The sequence below is a fragment of the Tamandua tetradactyla genome, chromosome 5 (genome assembly GCF_023851605.1).
Source record: "Tamandua tetradactyla isolate mTamTet1 chromosome 5, mTamTet1.pri, whole genome shotgun sequence".
In the NCBI taxonomy this organism is placed as follows: Eukaryota; Metazoa; Chordata; class Mammalia; order Pilosa; family Myrmecophagidae; genus Tamandua; species Tamandua tetradactyla.
Genome location: NC_135331.1, coordinates 21,162,562 through 21,178,792, shown reverse-complemented (window position 1 = coordinate 21,178,792; position 16,231 = coordinate 21,162,562). Strand labels below are relative to the sequence as shown.

The 16,231-nt window shown below is 36.0% G+C and overlaps 1 protein-coding gene and 1 pseudogene across 4 annotated transcripts in view; one reads left to right on the top strand and one right to left on the bottom strand.

The window, feature by feature from the left end:
* The window catches only part of SPPL3 (signal peptide peptidase like 3), a 216,691-nt gene that overhangs the window by 37,803 nt on the left and 162,657 nt on the right, over window positions 1-16,231 (top strand). The window lies entirely within an intron of this gene.
* On the bottom strand, window positions 11,436-12,162 carry LOC143683744 (large ribosomal subunit protein uL30 pseudogene; annotated as a pseudogene).

The following is a 16,231-nucleotide window of genomic DNA, read 5'->3' as shown; positions in this document are numbered from 1 at the left end:
TGGTAATCTTTATATTGTTTAGGATGATATGTAAGCATTTATTTCCATATTTCACTTATAACACCTTACAAGTTTTCTTTAAAGATAGAACTTGACACTCCCCAAAGGAAAATTTTCTTACTGTTCCTCCAAGAAACATAATGAGGTAGAATAAAAAATGAAAATATAAGTATTTATTGTAAGGACCCTACACAGAGTGACAAAATAGGTAAAGGAAACAATAATAAATTATAGAAGGAAACTGATCTTAAAAAAATGTACAATTTGGGGGTGCAAGGGTAGTTCAGTGGTAGAATTCTCACCTGCCATGTGGGAGACCCAGGTTCAATTTCCAGCCCATGTACTTCCCAAAGCAAAAAACAAACCAAACAAAAATTCAGCAAATGGTGCTGCAGTAATTCTCAAGTGGAAAAAGAATGAAATATGACCCCTGCCAAATGGCATCCAAAAAAAAAAAAAACTGTACAAATTTACCATATGACTCTGCAATTTCATTCCTATAAGTTTGACTTCATGTAAAATTTTTGGTGCTCACGTTTGTTTTCTTGCATTTTCCTCTGTTGTTTGGTGTTGCTCTCAAGGTCTGATGATAGTTTTTCCGTTGTAAGTGATTTGGTCTATTTGGTACTCAGAGAACTTTTTTCTTTATTAAATTCCAGTATTTTAATAGAATATGTCTCAGAGTTGTTCATTAGGGATTGGTTTTCTATGTAGCTCCCTTTTTAAATATTTCGTAACATTGATCTTAAGTTATGGTTTTTAGTATTTGTTATGTTCCATTGCTTTGATTTTCTCCCCTCAGGACTTCTGTTATACATATGTTGGATATTTCTTGTCCATCCTCTATAGGTCTTCACTCTCCCTTTAATCTTTTTTTTTTTTTTATCTTTTTCTTTTGGGTTTTAACATATTTCCTTCTTTCATCTTCTAGTTTTCTTAAGACATTATCTGTTACCTGTTGTTTTGTTCATTCTTGTGTTTCTTTTAGTTTACTCTTCATTCTGAAACGATTTTTTTAATGATTTTTTATTTCTAATTCTTTCTTGTATTTTACCACCCCATTTGAGTTCATGTTGCCCCTTCATTATATTCTGTCATTTTTTTATATCCTTCATTTGTTTTAGCTTGTTTTGAAATATCAGATTATGGTTTTCATCTCTTTTAAAGGCATGGGGTGTTTTTTTGTTATTGTTTTTTGGATGCTTTCACTGTCTTTGGGGATTCTTCTGCCTCTTATTCTTTCTTCTCATATTGTCCTTGAGACTTCACTGCAGTGCTTTCCTGATGCTCTTTTAAGTGAAATTATTTTTCCTGAACTATTTGAAAAGATAGATGAGTCAGGAAAGCTTTTTTAGCGTCATGGCCCTAGCACTCCTTCTTCTGAATTTTCTAGGGGAGAAAAAGCCTTATATTTTCAGTGATCTCCTGGTGCTTACTCTTCCTGGTCCTTTATTTGAGCCTTCCCTTTCATTAGTGCTGCTGTCTGTATTCTGCTTAATTTGGATTCTGTTCCCATTACTCCCTATCGGACTGTATCCTGAAAGGTAGCTTCAGATGGTTAGCTTTGAGTTTATAAGTCCCAGATTGCTATATCCCCTTTAAACTTTGCCACAGTCTCCTTGCACTCACCCACAAATTGGAATGTGCAAAACTCCTTTCATTCTCAGCTGCTATTCTCAATTTGACCCACTACACTTTCCGATGAATGCCTATTTTATGTCTTTGGGGTTTTCCTAATTTCATATTCATCAAATGCCCTGTGGCTTCTTTCTGATTCTTTTCATACAGATGCCAATTCCACATTGGCGTTGAAAGTCAGTGGTTTGTCCCCACCGATTATACTTTTATTTCCTTGTCAACATAGCTTTTTTTTGGTAGATGTTTATACATTTTAGGTTTGCTACCCATTACTCTCTCTTTTCTTTGTAGAAAGAATTCAGGAGGATTCAAAACCAACTATGTCCTGATTGCTGAGATAATTCCAGAATCCTCTCCCATATTTGAATGTTTTTAGTATACTTTTTGAGCGAGAAAGTGCCAAAAATGGAAAATGATAGTGTTTTATATTTGGTTTTGTTTTTTAATGTCATATGTGCTGAAGTCAATATGGTGGAAAACAAGTTTGAATAATTTCACTTTGGAAACATGATTTAGTCTGTGTTTGTGTGTGTGTGTGTGTGTGTGTGTGTGTGTGTGTGTGTATACATATATATGATTAGGAAAATCCATAATGTGTTACTGGACTGTTCCTTGCTTTGAGAGCTGATAATTTAATTGGATGCATTTTGTAGTTGCCTAATTGAAAGAAACAGGTAGGGAGGTAAATGAAAGAGAAATTAAGTTAGAAAAATTTTCTTTCTGTACCTACACCTTAAGAAAGATATCTTTAAAATGAGTCCTGGATGGTAGTGTATTGGTGGTTAGTTTACCATAAACCATATTTATTTTTTCTTAGTATTTTGGCCTTAATACATACTAACAAAATTATTTTTAACTAAATACCTATGGCCCATTATTAGACTACATTTATTCTGAAAGTTCTTTCTTTGAAATTAACATCTATAAGTACCTAGATTTATTTAACTTCTCTCCCAAGGAAAACAGTTTATACTTCATCCATTTTTTTTTCATCCACTTTTACTTTGTTTCTCTTATGAATTAGTATATCCTCATCAGAAAGTAACAAAAATTCCTGACTCAGTAAGAATTTAGATAATATTAAGGGCCTGGGTTCTTTCCATTTGTTTGCTCTGTTCTCTTTAACATACTAACCTCATCTGTAGGTTTGCTACCCTATTATTCACAAAGTGGCTACTACATTCTTAGACATCACATTGTTAAGATTACATCCAGAGGCAGCAAAAAGGACTTTCTCTTCTTTTCTTTGTGTGTCTTTTTTTTTTTTTCTTAGTGAAAACTTTTTCCTTCTTTCTCATTGGTCAGAAATGAACCATAAACCTATGCCTAAACAGGTTGCTACTCCTGGGATGGGGATCTCCATGATTGGCTGGATTGATGTCCCCAGTAAGGTTGCCACTAGCCACATGGAATATTTAAATTAATTAAAGTTAAATAAAAGTACAAATTTAGTTCCTCAGTTGCACTTACCACATTTAAAGTGCTGGATGGCCACATGTAGCTGGTGGCTGCCTTACTGGACAGTGCAGTTAAAGAATGTTTTCATATCATAGAAATTTCTTTTGTACAGTGCTGGCTTAGATTAGCCATGTTTCACCCTCTGAATCTGCCTCTTCTGAAGCACATGATTCTGGAGAGAAGAATAGATACTTAGACAAAATTGGAGTTCCTTTTTGAATGGGAAATTTGGGGAATGACTAGTGAATAGATTGTCAGTAGCGTCTGTTTTATCTGTTCTGCTAACTTTCAGAATTATGTTCTGTCCTAAGACTGGGATTCTTTCAGCTGCCTTCTCGGGACAACTACATGGTGAATAGACGCAGTATCTGATAATGAGACCCCCCTGGTATGGCTCTTGGGCTTTGGGTATACCTCCATTACTTTGCACAAGTGACATATTTTCTGAATGTAGAAAGGCCGTTTGAAAGAGGGCTGAACACATTTTGAAGAAAGTATTGTTTGCTTGAAACCAGTCATTTTATTTGAAAATTAATCTTGGAAGTCATAGTGCTAGATAACAGAGACTATGATTTACTTGATAAAAATGGATTTATATACATTTGTCAGTTTCTAATTGGATAGTTGAAAAATACTAGTAAACTATATATCTGTTAATTTATTGTGCTGCCTGGAAACTCTTATGCTGGAGAATCTCCTTCCGTAAGTTATTAGTACTGTGAATGTGCCTTTAAGTTGAATTCTAGTGCTTGCCATTACCTAAATAGCATGTTTTACTCTCTTCATTATGGTGTCAGAACAGAAATAAGATCATTGCTAGTTCCTTTTTGCTTCCCTACTTGTTCTTGCATTTTCTGGGTTCCTATGGTTTTTCCATAAAACGAGAAGAAACAATGACTGGAAGGATACAAATCTTCCTCTCCTCTTTCCTGTGTACTCAGGTAGAATCAGGCAAGCCCTGCGTACCTCTTCCCTCTCTTGCTGCCTTTCCCCTTGTGGAAAGTCTTCATTAATCAGTTAAAATGCTTTGACTGAAAATCCTGACTTTTTCTTAGGCCCAAACATCATGATTATCATAAATATAAGAGTTTTCTTATTATTGAGCTGTGTCTCTCAATTGAGCAGGTCCTGATTATACCAAAACCAAAATGCCCAGCTTTAGAAACACTTGACTGCCTGTTATTTAAGAGGAATAGGAATAACAGAAAGTTTAGTTTTTCATTGTTGATAACTTTTACAAGGTTCTATAATTTAATAATGCTTATAAATTAGGGCATTCTGGCTGACTGAATTTTTGGTTGACTCAGTTGATAGCCACTTCTGAGTCTTTTAAAAAGTCTTTTTAAGTATGTGTGAGTTTGCTTTCTTTAATAAAACATACGGAATGCACTTTAACGTTTAACGTAACTATTCAGGCCTTCACGGTATTTTAGGTACATACCCATTAGTAGTTACTGTTTCTGTTAAATAGATATATATGCTGGAAGAGGTAGCTGACCACATCACATTGCCCCTGCTTTGAAAAGAAAAAAATTATGCTGTCTGCTTGCTTACTTCTTTTCTCCATTTTATGTCAGTAAGACCAGATTTACTTATACCTGAATGCTAGAGTATAATTTGACAAGCATCACCAAAATATATTAATTTCTTCATTCTAAAATGGTTTAGGGTTGGAGTGTGTTTACAAATGTAACACCTTCCACTTAAATATTGAGAAATAATCTGTTGCTTCATGGTGAACCCTTGGCATTTCTGTGCTTTATTTTCTTCTGCCCATCTAACAGGAGGCTGTTACATGTGTTAACGCATTTAATCCTCACAGAGCAGTCAAAAAAGGATAAATTGATAATTTGTGTAAAATATGAGTAGCTCAATTTTGTTCTGTTTGAGTAAGAACTGACTGTCATTATTCTTTTCCTAATTTTTTTTTTTTTGGCTATTTTAAATCCTTACCAGCCTTCGTAATTCATTCAGTGACTTTTCTGATTTGCCATAAAAATATAAATGTTTTTCTAGAATTTTATTGCAGATTGTGGTCCTTGGATTAGCACCATCTATAACACCTGGAAACCTTTTTTTTTTTAAACTTTTTAAATTATATAGTATATATATAAAGCAAAGAAAGAAAAAAGCAATAGTTTAGAGGAAATACAAATGGCCAAAAGGCACATGAAAAGATGCTCAACTTCCCTGGCTATTAGGGAAATGCAAATCAAAACCACAGTGAGATATCATCTCACACCCACCAGAATGGCCATTATCAATAAAATAGAAAACAACGTGCTGTAGAGGATGTGAAGAAAGAGGCACACTTAGCCACTGTTGGTGGGAATGTCAAATGGTACAGCTGCTGTGGAAGGCAGTTTGGTGGTTCCTCAGGAAGCAAAGTATAGAATTGCCATATGACTCGGCAATACAATTGCTAGGTATCTACTCAGAGGACATGAGGGCAAGGACACAAATGGACATTTGCACACCAGTGTTTATAGCAGCATTATTTACAATTGCCAAGAGATGGAAACAGCCTAAATGTCCATCAACAGACAAGTGGCTAAACAAGCTGTGGTATGTACATGCAATGGAATATTACACAGCTATAAGACAGAATAAAGTTATGAAGTATGTAACAACATGTAGATGGACCTTAAGAACATTATGCTAAGTGAGATTAGCCAGAAGCAAAAGGACAAAAAACTGTTTGGTTTCACTGATATGAACTGACATTAGTGAATGAACTTGGAAAACTTCAGTTGGTAACAGTGACTATCAGGAGATAGAAATAGGGTAGATAATGGGCAATTGGAGCTGAAGGGATACAGATTGTGCAACAGGACTGATTGTAAGAATTCAGAAATAGATAGCACAATACTACCTAACTGTAATATAATTATTTTAGAACACCAAATGAAGCTGAATGTGAGAATGATAGAGGGAGGAGGCCTGGGGGCACAAATGAAATCAGAAGGAAAGATAGACAATAAAGACTGAGATGGTATAATCTAGGAATGCCTAGAGTGAATAACGATAGTGACTAAATGTACGAATTTAAAAATGTTTTTGCATGAGGAAGAACAAAGGAATGTCAGTACTGCAGGGTGTTGAAAATTAATGGCTACTTCATATTTTAAAACTTTAGCTTATGTGTGAGACCAAAGCAAAAAATGTTTATTTGGTACTAAAATTTATATTTTGACTAGTGCATTTCCTAATATAACTTATGTGGACAGCTTAATTGAACACCATAGTACATGGAACCTTGAGTAGGGGAGGAGATTTTGTAGGTTCATCCAGAGTGATGCCCAGATAAATCCCAGAGTGATTTGAATAGTGAATAAAAAGATATCTGCAAAGTTCCCTTGGGGGAATGGCAAGAAAGGGTGAAAATTCAACTTCCCCAAGTGGAGAATTCTTGATATTCTCACAACCAAATCAATAGGCTGAGTCCCCAATCTTGGGGTTTGTTCATATGAAATTTAATCCCGCAAAGGATAGACTAAGCCTACTTAAAATTAGGCCTAAGACTCACCCCCAAGAGAACCTCTTTTGTTGCTCAGATGTGACCTCTCTCTCTCTCTCAGCCAACATGACAAGCAAACTCACTGCCTTCCCCCTGTCTGCGTGGAACATGACTCCCAGGGGTGTGGACCTTCCTGGCAACATAGGACAGAAATCCTAGAATGAGCTGGAACTCAGCATCCAGGGTCTCAGAAAACCTTCTTGACCGAAACGGGGAAGAGAGAAATGAGACAAAATAAAGTGTCAATAGCTGAGAGATTCCAAACAGAGTCAACAAGTTATCCTGGAGGTTATTCTTACGTATAATATAGATATCACCTTTTTAGTTAAGGTGTAATGGAGAGGCTGGACGAAACTGCCTGAAAATATGGAGCTGTGTCCCAGTAGCCATGTTTACTGATGATGATTGAACAATGATATAGCTTTCACAATGAGACTCTGTGAATTGAAAACCTTGTGTCTGATGCTCCTTTTAGCTACTATATCAACAGAAGAGTAGAACATATGGAATAAAAATAAATAATAGGGGGAACAAATGTTAAAATAAATTTAGTTTGAAATGCTAGTGGTAAATGAAAGCAAGGGGTAAGGGGTATGGTATGTATAATCTTTTTTTCTCTATTATCGTTTCTTTTTCTGTTGTCTTTTTATTTCTTTTTCTAAATCGATGCAAATGTTCTAAGAAATGATGAATATGCAACTATGTGATGATATTAAGAATTACTGATTGTATATGTAGAATGGAATGATATCTTAATGTTTTGTTTGTTAATTTTTTTAATCAATAAAAATATATATATAGATATCACCTTTTTAGTTAAGGTGTAATGGAGAGGCTGGACAAAACTACCTGAAAATGTAGACCTGTGTTCCAGTAGCCATGTTTCTTGAAGGTGATTGTATAATATGATAGAGCTTTCTCAATGTGACTGTTTTCAGTGTGATTGAAAACTTATGTCTGATGCTCCTTTTATCTACTTTTTCGACAGATGAGTAAAACATATGGATTAAAAATAAATAAATAGGGGAAACAAATGTTAAAATAAATTTAGTAGATTGAAATGTTAGTGATCAATGAAAGGGAGGAGTAAGGGGTATGGTATGTATGAATTTTTTTCTGTTTTCTTTTTATTTCTTTTCCTGAATTAATGCAAATGTTCTAAGAAATCATGATTATGAATATACAACTATGTGATGATATTGTGAGTTACTGATTATATATGTATAATGGAATGATCATATGGTAAGAATGTTTGTGTTTATATGTTGATATGTTTAATAAAAAAAAATCAATAGTTTTCAAAGCACTCTTAAACAAGTAGTTACAGGACAGATTCCAGAGTTTCTCGTGGGCTACCATACCATCATCTCAGATTTTTCCTTCTATCTGCTCCAGAACATAGAAGGCTAGAAGGAATACATATTTTTTTTATCATTGCAATCAACTTTTTTTTGTGAAAAATAATGTATATATAAAAAAACAATAAATTTCAAAGCACAGAAGTTAGTTGAAAACTGATTTCAGAGTTTGGTATGGGTTACAATTCCACAATTTTAGGTTTTTACTTCTAGCTGCTCTAAGATACTGGAGACGTAAAGAGATACCATATACTGATTCAACAATCATACTCATTTGTTAAACCCTACCTTCTCCATATAACTCCACCATACCTTCTATCTTTCTATACCAGTCTTTAGGGGTATTTGGGCTATGCCCATTCTTTCATGTTGGAAGGGGCTGTCAATAATATGGGGTAAGGAGATGGAACTAGCTGATGTTCTGGAGAGGCTAGGCCCTCTAGGTTTCAGGACTTACCTGGTTCAGGGACCCATCTGCAGTTTGTAGGTTTCTGGAAAGTTACCCTAGGGCATGGAATCTTTGTAGAATCTTAAAGATTGCCCTAGGTGTTTTTTAGGATTGGCTGGAATGGTTTTGGTTGAGTTTGGGAAGTTATGATAGGTAGCAATGTCTAACTGAAGCTTGTGTAAGAGTGACCTCCAGAGTAGCCTCTCGACTCTATTTGAACTCTCTCAGCCACTGATACTTTATTAGTTACACTTCTTTTCCCCCTTTTGGTCAGGATGGAATTGTTGATCCCACAGTGCCAGGGCCAGACTTATGATCCCCTGCCGCCAGGGAGAATTTCACCCATAGATGACATGTCCCATGTAGGGGGGAGGGCAATGATTTCACCTGCAGAGTTGGACTTAAAGAGAATGAGGCCACATCTGAACAACAAAAGAGGCCCCCCAGAAGTAACTCTTAGAAATACCTATAGGTAGGCTAAGCTTCTCTGCTACATACATAAGCATCACAAGAATAAGCCTCAAGATCAAGGGCTTGCCCTATTTGGATCTTCCTAATGTTTGACACAGTATCAAGGGTTTCCCCGAACATCTGGAAACATTTTAGAAATGTAGATTCTTGACTACCTGGATATACTGCACAAGAAACTCTGGTGTGCGCCCAGCACTCTGTGTTTTAACAAATCTCCTGGTGATTCTGATGCTTCCCTCAAGTTTGAAAAACACTGATTTGAAAGATCCATGAATTTGCATAAATTGGACAAACTCTGAAATCTTACCCCCATATGCTTTCATTTGCTTCATATCCTTCCTTCCTATCATCAGTCTTTAAATGATGTCAAATGAGTCAAGAAATATGACAAGTTTGAGAGTGACAGTTTCTAATCTGATTCCAAGATTTGAGAAGTTATGGAGTGCCACAAAGGTGCTAAATTTTTAGGATGCTTATTACATGTTACCGTTTTTCACTATGCTACTTTTGTAAGATTGGTGAAAATATGTATATTGTTTATATTTAGTCAGGTGTGTGTCCTTGTGCTATGTTAATGAATAAGTGCAATTCCTTTTTGGCGGTTAAAAATGTTGGTATATTTTATTTGTATAGTACAAGAATTCTCTGCTTTTAGATATAATATAGTCCTAAAGACTTATAAAGCAAAATCATTACTATATACAGACATTTTCCTTTGCTTGCCTTCCTCAGAAGAAAACAATGCATGAGCAGATAAGATGGTAATGAGGAATGTATATTTAATAGAAAATGTCAGATTGGCATGTAAATTTTTCTACAGTACATAATAAGTCATCCTACCACACATACGAAAGAACAGATTACAGGCAGTGATGAAAAGGGTGAAGGACCACAGTTTCAGTTTGCCGAGGTGCCTTGGGGTGCCTCAACAAATTCACATGGGCATCACAGGATATTTTTTATTTTCCAGAGACACACAGTGACATCTGTCAGCCTTCATACAAACTACCTAAGGTAGTTCATGATTCAGCCTTAAATCACTACATTCCCTTAGATAATGTGATATCTTTGTGAAGATGGGATTTTGGCAATTGTTTGGCAATAAAAACAAGTACTGTATGAAAATGAATGTGGAACAGAAAATGAGAGTGACAGTTTCTAGTCTAATTCCAAGATTTGGAAAGTTATGGGTTGTCCCAAAGGCTAAATTGTGAGGACATAAATAGTTATTACGTTTGGGTGAGAGTAAGATCAAAGGTGATGATGGAGTTATACAGAGAAGGCTGGGCTTAACAAATGAGTATGACTGCTAAATCAGTATTGTACTTCTTTTGGTCTCCAGTGTCTTGGAGCAGCTAGAAGAAAAAATGAAAAATTGTGGAACTGTAGCCCATACCAAACTTATAAATCTGTTATACAACTGCTAGCTAAAATGTACTTGGAGATTTATTGCTTTTTTGTATGTGTTATTTTTCACAATTTATAAAATGTTTAAAAAATAAAATACTTTTTGTTTGGGTATAACAGAACCAATAGATATTTCTTACAGCTTAAAGGTCACCATAAAAAATTACTGAAGATTAAATGAGATGCTGTAGGTAAATGAACAAGAAGAGTAAGACTATACCAAAACCAAAGTATCCCCTTTATCTCAGCAATTAGGATGAGTGCAATTTACATTTGCTGTAACATTCTAAAAGTAAGGGGACACACCCGATGTGATTATGGTGTATAGAAAGAGGAGATCAGGAAGACCAGTGCTCTCCTTTTGGAACATTAATGTATGAATATTAATACTTTTATTAGATTAAAAGCCAATTCAAATGGTTATCATGAAAATATCCAAATCTGTATTTCCAGCCTCCCCAGCAATCTTAAGTAAATTAATCTTTTTCTTTCTTTACTCTCTTTTCTTTCCTCTTCCCTCCCTGGTTAGAATTGACATCAATATTACATATTCTTTGAGTTCATTTTGTTTCTTTGAATATCCTCTTCCTTTTCTCCCCTTGTGTTTAGTTCTGTACATGGTGAAGCTTGAGACTATCAGTGCAGATATTTAGTCACATAAAACTTCATTTATATGCGTTCATAAACCAGAATCCTATTTTACTTCTTCCTGAGCCTGAGGGGAAATCTTAGAAAAGTCCATTGAGATTTAAGTTATAAACACACTACTTAATTACTGCACGAGCTTAACCACAGAGTTTGCTGTCAAAATATAAATCCCCAGGTGAGGACCTGAATGAAGCCTCCACACTTCCACCCCATCAACTCTCTTGGGTTTTTCTATTCCTGCCTCCCTATCTAGCAAACAAAAATTTGGAATCTGTTCCAAGAGCTGCTGTGAAGCTGGTGTAGAAATTTTATAAGTCAACTAAAGATTTTTAACTAAAGTTAAAAATTCTGGACTATTGCCAGTTTTTTTTTGCCAGCTTTCTCCATGCAATCCATTACTATTATTATTACTATTATTATTGTTTTCAATATGAAGGCATTCATTGTTTATTAATTCACCAGATTACTAAAAATAATCGTAGTAAACACCTTAGTTCATCCTTCTAATAAGCTTTTGATATGGTCTTCCCTGTTGCCATCATCTTCAACAAATGGATGGTCTTTTTCTTCATTCCATCTCTGGGAGAAGATCATTTAAAGGGCCACAGGAAGTTGTTTGCTTCTTAGAAGCGTCTTCCAAGAGTATAGATCTCAAATCAGATCCTCTGTGCAGATGATGCCATATTTACCAAGAGATCTTGCAATCAAAGAGTTATCTGTCAAGGCAATCTGCTTCTTATTGATTTTGCCATAACCACGCTTGTAGATCAGTTCATTTACTGACTTCAGGTTCGGGTAGCCCTGTGCACTATGGTTCTACAATTCTCAGCATGTTAACTGAGTACTTGTTGAGCTTAACAAAGGTGCTATTAAAGATTTGGCTAGGGCAAAGAGGCTGCAACACTTTTCGAATCTTTGGGCTCACATCATTGATACCTCTGATTCTGATGACACATGCCAATTTGGGTTCTGCAGGGTACATAGAAGTTACCAGATTTTCTTGCCATTCTGGCCATTTGAATCTCAGTTCTGTACATCTGCCTGTATTCCTTGTGACAGTGCTTAGCTTTTTCATAAATAAGTTTCCTTCTTGTCTTTTGAAGCATCTTTCGGGCAAACTTCTTCCTCAGGCACTTGATCTTCAGTTTGGCAAAATTTTTTTGCTTTTTCTTAAGGGTTTCTGGCATAGCTGGAACCTTCTTCCTCTCTTCGACATCTTCAATTCTAATCAGACACCATTATTTTTAAATTAAAAATAAAAATAATTGGTTATTTTCCTTGAGAATTGTGATATGTTTTAAAGAAGTTATATCTAATTTGTTGTAGGTTAAAAAAAAAATCCAATTTTAAGACTTCTCTCTCTTTCTAGTCTTAAATGACATATAGTAAATAAGCAAAACAACATGCCTTACCCACTATTTACACTTCATAGACTTTATAGAATCAAACATGTTCTGGCTTTAGAATTCTAAGAAAACAGTTTTAAATTAAAATAATAGCTGTGTAAGTAAACCAGTGATTTTAGAAGTTTATTTTATCAATTTAAAACATTAAAATTCATTGCTTTTAAAGTAGTTAGAAATCTATTTGAAGAACTCACTGTATATCTTTGATAAAGTTAAGTGATTTCTAAACAAATGTGCCATACTGTGTGTATATTTGAGATTAATTTATGCTATTGGAAAATTATTTTATTGATCCTCTTAGAAAGTTTCTATTCTTTTTTTTAATTAATTAAAGAAAAAAAGAAATTAACACAACATTTAGAAATCATTCCATTCTACATATGCAATCAGTAATTCTTAACATCATCACATAGATGCATGATCATCATTTCTTAGTACATTTGCATGAAAGTTTCTATTCTTAAGTCATTTAACATATTTATTGAACTTCTACTATGTACCAGGCACCATTTTGGGTGCTAGATATAGCAGTGAACAAGGTAGCAAGGTTCCTGCTTTCATGGAGCTTACCTTCTGGCTGGGGTGGGGAGTAGAAGAGAACAATCAACAAATCAGAAAAATATCAATAATAAATTCTAAGCAGAGTATTAAAATGGGATGATACAGTGGTTGGGGTAACTCCGAAATTGAGGCAGGCAGGAAATGCCTTTCTGAGAGGTGATATTTAAGTTGATTTCTGAATAATAAGAGCCAACAATCCAAAGATGAGAGGAAGCAAATTCTAAGCAGAGGGAATGCAAAGATTAGAGGAAACAAATTCTAAGCAGAGGGAATAGTCCTAAGGCATAATGAGTGAGGCTTCAGTGAGGCTGAAGCCCTGTGTTTGTGGCTAGGGTGGCAGTGGCAGCACAGGGAATAAAGGTAAGATCGAGGTCAGATAGGAGTTTGGATTTTATTGGGATAGTGGCAAGCCTTTGGAGAATTTTAAACAGAGACATGACATAATACAATTTGGATCTGAAGAATGGTTATAGGAAGAGGGAGTTTGGAGAACAAGTAAAGAGACAGTTAAGGAGGCTTTTGCAGTAGTTCAGGATTGAGAGTGGTGACTTGAATTGGTGTGCTAATAATGGAGTTAGAGAAAAGTATAAGGATTTGGGATATGTTTTGGAGGTATGGTCAATTCACTTATTTTGTAGATTTTGGCTTGAGTGCCAGGGTGAATGGTGTCTTTACTTGATAGGGTGATAACTGAAGGAGAACCGTTTTTTTAGGAAAATGGAGGGTTCTCTTTTGCCCATCTTAAGTTCAAGACACGAGTTATTAGATAAGCAATTGGAGATGTCAAATAAGAATTAAACATATATGACCGTGCAGTTCTGTGGAGAGACCAAACTAGTAGTGTACATTTGGGAATTAAGCTGCAGAGAGCAAGTTTTGTTCTCTGAATTTGATAAAAGTCATTAAGGAAGTTGTGTAGATTGAGGAAAGGAAGAGATCCGGCCTCCTGCAGCACTTCATCATTTTGAAGTTTTGTAGCGGAGAAAAAGCCAGCAAACGTGACTGAGAAGGAACAGCCTGAGAGGTAGGAGGAAGAAACCAGTGGACTGAGGCATCAGATAAAACAAAAATGAAAGGTTTCAAGAAAAAAAAGAAGAGATGGAAACTCTCAAATGCTACTGAGAAGGTCACTTTAGATAAAACGACAGGCATTAGCTTTCAGAGTCCCTCATGAGCTTGATAAGAGAATTTGAATGGGTAAAGGAGAGAAAAGGAGTAAGGAAGGAGAGAGTGATTATAGATAACTCTTGAATCACAAGGGATTATGTTATATAGTGATAACAGGTAATTATATTTTCTGAGAAGAGGGATAACAAACTTGTGCTTTGTTCCTAATATGGGTCTACAGAAATGTCACTCGAATTTATATATGTATATCTTTCACCCATCTACGTATTAGTAGACCTGAATGAATGTTGTTGAACGCAGCATAAACACAGAGGTCCTTCAGGTAGTCATACTCCAAGTGATGTGCTAAGCAGCTCACTTTAGTAGGCTGTGATTTAATTTATTTCAAGTTAGAAATGATGTAAAAGGCACAGTTAAATGTTTTTTTCATTTACCGCCTCCTGCAAGCTTCCAAATCACAGATCTCAGGTCCTTTTCTTCTGCATTTTTTCCAGTTCCTTCTTTGCATTTCTTCCATTATCTAGGAATACTTGCTAATGCTCTGTCTTCAATACTGTGTTTTATATAATCTGTCAGTGTCGTGGTCAGGTTCATATGTCAACTTGGCCAGGTTTGTCTCGTTGGGCAAGTACTGGCCTGTCTTTTGCTATGAGGACAGTTCATAGAATTAAATCATGATCATGTCGGCTACATCCACAGCTGATTCCATTTGTAATCAGCCAAGGGGAGTGTCTTCTGCAGTGAGTGATGCTTAATCTAATCACTGGAAGCCTTTTAAGGAGGATTCAGAAGATACAGGCTCTCTTCCTGCTTTGGCCGGCGAGCCTCTCCTGTGGAGTTTGTCCAGAACCTCCATTGAAATCGTCAGCTTCGCAGCCTGCCCTACAGATTTTGGACTCTACGTTCCCACAGTTACGTGAGATGCTTTTATAAATTTTATATATACAAATATTTCCTGTTGATTCTGTTTCTCTAGAGAACCCTAACTAATATGACTTGGTACCAGGAGTGGTTCTTAAGAAACAGAATCTTAAAAATGGGTTTTTATGTGTGGTTTTCTGAACTGACTGGACTAAAAGGCACCAAGGACTCTGATTTCCATAATCAGAATAACATTACCATTCCATGGAGTGAGTTGGCAAAAGAGATAATCAAAATATCACCATTCTTTTCTTCTAATGCTTCGCTTGTACAAAGCCAGACTCTGGGGGATAATGTTTTTGACACCTTTACAGAGTATGGAGATGTTGGCTGGTTGTTGTTAGACACACTGTTTACATTAATGAGTAAAGGGATGGGCTTAAGTCTTCAAACGGGAAGCTTAAGTGCCATCTGGCAGGTATAGACATTTCTGTGAGTGTCCTGAAGGAAAATCTTAATCCTGTAGCCTTAGACTTGAAATCTCTGAAAATCAGACCCGGAATCTTATTGTTAAAGTAGCACCTTTACAAGGTGAACTGAAATCTCGATCTTGCATGGTGTCTGCTGTTAAAATGAGGTCATTATTGGAAAGGAGTGGGACCCTGAAAAAATGGGATGGCGACATATGGATTGATAATGATGTTGGTGGAGAGGTTGAAACCCTAAGTCATGTGGAGTCTTCTCTAGATAACCCTGTAATAGTCTGCCCTGAGGAGTTAGCCACCAGCCTCTACCTAAAGGTATTAGCCATAGAGTGATTAATCCTGTTTCAACAGTTGAAACTGCAAATGAATGCCCTGAAGCAAATTGCTTGGAAGATACTTCTAATTCTTTTCATGACCCACCCCCACCACCTCTCATTTCTTCCAGACCTATAACTAGACTAAAGTTCCAACAGGCCCCTAAAGATGAGGTACAAAGTATCACACATGAAGAGATATGTTATACTCCAAAAGAACTGTGTGAGTTTTCCAATTTATATAGACAGAAATCAGGGGAATATGTGTGGCAATGGATTTTAAGGGTGTGGGATAATGATGGAAGGAATATAAAGCTGGATCAAGCTGAATTTATTGATATGGGTCCAGTAAGCAGAGATTCTGTGTTTAACGTTATATAGCTCAAGGGTTTAGAAAAGGCATTAATAGCTTGTTTGGATGGTTGGCTGAAACATGGATCAAAAGATGGCCGACATGGGGCGGGCCGCGGTGGCTCAGCGGGCAAAGTGCTTGCCTGCTATGCCGGAGGACCTCGGTTCGATTCCCGGCCC